The sequence below is a fragment of the Arachis hypogaea genome, chromosome 12 (genome assembly GCF_003086295.3).
Source record: "Arachis hypogaea cultivar Tifrunner chromosome 12, arahy.Tifrunner.gnm2.J5K5, whole genome shotgun sequence".
In the NCBI taxonomy this organism is placed as follows: domain Eukaryota; kingdom Viridiplantae; phylum Streptophyta; class Magnoliopsida; order Fabales; family Fabaceae; genus Arachis; species Arachis hypogaea.
In genome coordinates this window covers 25,293,571-25,298,191 of record NC_092047.1, presented here as the reverse complement: position 1 = coordinate 25,298,191, position 4,621 = coordinate 25,293,571, and the positions used below count along the sequence as shown (strand labels likewise).

Genomic DNA, 4,621 nt, shown 5'->3' with positions numbered 1-4,621 from the left:
GTTAACCCTTACTAAATAAAGGAAAGTCAAGTGATTGAGCTAACTCTTATTCGCAAATCCTAGTCCTCTCCCTTGGGAAGGTCTAGCGTTAGTAAATACAGAATTAGCTAACAACTTCCAATTTAACTAATCACTTAAGCATTCCAACTCAAGTGTCTCCTCTTAATCAACCCCCATGTCAAGTTGGGAATCTACTCTATTGACATGAAAATTACTTGCATATAATTAAAAAGGGAATAAAAGAAAGACATGATAGACAATAACTGCAATTTAATTAAAACTAAAAGTAATCCTTTTCATTAACAATCCATGAAAATAATCCAATTGTAAGTTTAAACAAGAATTAAGAATATGGAATAAATAAAAGAGTAAGGAAACAAACTAGAATAGTATCTTCAACGGAGGTGATGACTCTTCAATATCCAAAAGCAAAAGCAATAAACTAATAAACTATGAATGTAAAGAAAACCTAAAGGAAGAGTAATTCTCTCTCTAGATTCAGATCTAAAAAACCTAAAACTATGCTAATGAGAATGTGTCTTGAGTCTCTGCATGTTCCCTGGCTCTAATCTGTGTTTTTAGGCCGGAAACTGGGTCAAAACTCGGTCCGAAATCGCCCCCAGTGCTTTCTGTTATTTCTGCAGATCGCGCATGTCACGCGTACGCGTCAGTCATGCGTGGGCGTCATTTGGCGAATTTCCTTGTCACGCGTACGCGTCAGGCACGCGCACGCGTCATCTTGCAGAACTCCAATCCACGCGTACGCGTTAGGCATGCGCACGTGTCGCTGCAAATTTCTCCATTCCGCGCGCTCGCATGAGCCATGCGTGCGCGTTGGTACTCGCTGGTTATCTCCTTGGTTTCTTGTGTTCCTTCCATTTTTGCAAGTTTCTTCTCCATTCTTTAAGCCATTCCTGTCCTATAAAGCTTGAAACACTTAACACACGGATCATGGCATCGAATGGTATAAAGGAAAATTAAAATATACAAATTAAAGATCTCTATGAAGCAAGTTTTCAACCATAAAACTAGGAAGGGATTGTAAAATCATGTAAATCATATGAATAAGTAGGTAAAGACTTGATGAAACCACTCAATTAAACACAAGATAAACCATAAAATAGTGGTTTATCAGAGACGACAATGATTACTGATGGGAGACATAAGAAGAAAATGACTGTGATGAGAGTAGAAAAAAGGAGAGTGATAAATGATAAGAGAAAAAGAAAGAAGGCTGAGATATAAAATTTTACTAGTGCAAATTTGGAATATAAATTTTGAAAATTTATTAATATTTAGTTATTAATTTGGAATAATTAAACATTTGTTTTACAATGGAAAACGACAATAAATTTTTAGAACACTATTTGAATACTTAAGTTTGTCACAAAACGCTAACGTCACTGCCATAATTCAAAAAGATAAAACAAAAACCAACATCAGAAAAACCCCATAACATGGAAACTAAATATTCGTTTGATCAAGCATTAGAAACATGTTTAAGAGTTTAACTCCACCGAGTTCAATAGCAAGTAACCTAAACAACAATGCAAATTTCACAAGACTAAATGAAATTGATACAGTTGTAAAAACACAACCACCACTCTTTAACTTAGACATCCACCATGAAATTATACGCCAATCCGCAAACACAATTAATGACGTGTTCAAAGCCTTAGTAACTGTCGCATTCCCTGGATAAAGATTAATAACGAGACTCGTACTAACATAAACCACAATTTAACTGTGTCCTTACAAACCTCCATGATCACATACTAAATGCTACTTACATCAACCCTTACTAGGATAAATGGACACTCACTAAAACCGTGGACATCCATAGTTGAATGAATTTCATCAGTGACACTCTGACGAAGCCACTACCTACACATACAACTACATATTTATTCCTATACAGCATCATCACGTCTCGAAAAAGAGGCATGCACATCCTTTGTTCTTACCTGCTTCACCTTGCCGCTGGCATAAGCCCGATCTTGAAAAAGACCATGGAGAGAACATGTAATCACCAATCCCAAGACTCATTGTACCGTCTTACATTCTTTAAAGCAATAACGATAATAAACTACTCCAAATAAAAAATTAACCAAGATGGGTACAAATAGAAATAGTGTCTCTCCCAGAACAAGAATAAATATAAATGCATTGGACTCACCTGTGCATTTTAGCCACCAATTACCCTATCATTTTGAAAATCCAATGAAGCTTTCTTTGGTTTGCTTGTGCAACAGGTCCCCCGGTATCCCAGATTACCAAAGCTTTCTTAGGTATTTTTTCTTTCATGTATTCCAAAAACTTCTCCAATACCTGTTTGTGTGACTCCTGTGATTCATGTGAAACCATTATGGCACTGAAAACATATGTCTGATTATGGTAGTTAACCCAGGAAAATAAAACAATCGGAAGGTTATACTTGTTTCCATAGGTTGCATTGAATTTAGGTACATCACCAAAGATCTAATAATATTCTTGTCTAAGTCCGTCACTCTAAAATAAATTGCAAAGTTGCTTACCTACCCAAATTTGTACTACTAAAACAATTTTTCATCTACTGGGCCATACCCTCCAAACAACAAAATGTAACATTCACATCTCCATTTTCCATGGCTCATTGCCTCTTCAACTCATTATACATGTCTTGTTTCACGAATAAAACTATGTTAAAGCCACCAGCCTATGCAGGAAAAGACTCACACATTTTTGGGATACTTATACCGATTTTTTTATGCTATTTAACTGTGCTTTCTTGAAATAAAAAATCTTCTGGTGGGACCTCAGTTACTCAATAAAATTTGACAATAACAACTCATGTTTGTGTTTCTCTACAAACCAAGACACATACCATGTATCATTTCCGTTTTTTCTTTTTATCCTCGTCTCAACAAGACACTCGCACGTTGTTACAACCTTGTGTTTTCGCTTGCAATCGCTCTTCTCCAACCACTTCTTGTCTCTAAATCCTTCTCTATTGCAATCAATTAGGTACCGAACAATTCCTCTAGAAAATATTTTTAATCTTCTTCCTCTACCTTGTTGCAAAATCCTTTACTCAACTATAGTCATTATAGAACCATCATGCCTCCTTCGGACTACTAGACTCCATCTTAAGCATTTCCTCTGCTTTAATCGCTTCATAATTACTCCACCACTCCTCGTATGGACCAACGCTGTCCACATTGCCACCAACTAAGTCCTCCACTTCAATTCCAAATCCAACTCATTTTCTTACGGCAACACACAACTATGCAGTTAACTTTAGAATAATTGACCTTCAAACACAACTCCTATACTACCAATCGATTATGAATCAAACTTTTCCCATACACCTTTATTGTCAGCATGATTTATAGTCTCCAACAACAATTAACATTTTCTTTCTAACACGACCCTAATATTACTAGCCAAATAGAAACTACACACATTAAATTAACTTTAATCACCACTACCCACCAATTATGCCAAAGAAAACCCACGCCACTACCACCTTAAATCTGTATATAAACAATTTAACACAAAAAGCCCTATTACAATAAATCCTAACCCCAGACTAACCCAGCATCGTCCCATAACCATGAGTCCAAAATTCAGGCTTACCTGTTCATCCTAAATGTGAGCCTCTACTTCACTCAAATAGTTCCTCCTCAAATATTTGTCGATGTATGGATCGTCTACCTTGTTGCTCCAACTTGCCATCTTACCTCATGCAATCTGCGGTAAACTTGAGCAATATTTTAAAACAAAATAACATAATTATATCCACAACAAAATCAATAAAATCATATGCATCATTCAGTTTGTTTAATTACTAACTCAATATTTTATTCACCTTTTTCTTACCACAAGTCGCCTTTTCAACCAAGGCTCAAAACACTAAAGCAAACTATCTTCTACACACCTCAATGAAAAAAGAACAAAATAAATACAATTTTTAGGCATCCTCCACTTAAAACTAGGGGTTATCCCTATCACACATTTATCGCCTGCAACTCACTAACTCAATAACTAGCACTTGAACCATCAGACTCAACTATAGCCTTTGTAAATCAAACTCGATCAATAGTTTTTCTTCATTTTGTTTTCATTTTTTCAATAGCCTTTGCGGGTCTACCATTCAACTCCTCTTCAATACCAAAAAACCCAGCCTATTCTTTTACCCACCCCTAGCAATAAAAACAAATTAGGCACATTAGCTATTCATTTTTCACTAGCCCATTTAGCTGCCCAAACAATTCCGACCAGCATCGAACTCAAATATCGACCCCAGCCTTCAAACACACCATTTTAGCTACCCATTTTTGTCTTTTTGCAGCCCCTTCATCGGACATTTACGTCATTGTCACTCCATAAAACGACAAAACATAAACTGACTAACTGAAAGTACATGGAACATTCATCTTTCACAAGTTACACTGGCATACCAGAAATTTTTCTGGATATGCTTATTATCTCAAATAGTTTGTCAAAAGTTTTAAAACTACTCCAAATATTTAATCCTAGAAATTTCGTATTTACAGTTTTAATTAAAAAGTAATCAATTTTACTTACTATTCAAATTAATAATATTTATTTCTATTTTATTCTTTCTTTTATCATCTTTTTT

The 4,621-nt window shown here is 35.5% G+C and overlaps 1 long non-coding RNA gene across 2 annotated transcripts; it reads right to left on the bottom strand.

Moving 5' to 3' along the window:
- Nucleotides 1-269: 269 nt before the first annotated feature.
- On the bottom strand, nucleotides 270-4,038 carry LOC112727189 (uncharacterized). 2 transcript variants are annotated; one of them, XR_011868432.1, is made up of 3 exons: nucleotides 3,848-4,038; nucleotides 3,616-3,729; nucleotides 270-2,343 (listed from the first exon to the last, which is right to left on the bottom strand). It is a non-coding gene; the product is annotated as an uncharacterized lncRNA (long non-coding RNA). The 2 variants fall into 2 exon arrangements; XR_011868431.1 differs by having other exon boundaries at nucleotides 3,616-4,038.
- Between the last annotated feature and the right edge of the window lie 583 nt (nucleotides 4,039-4,621).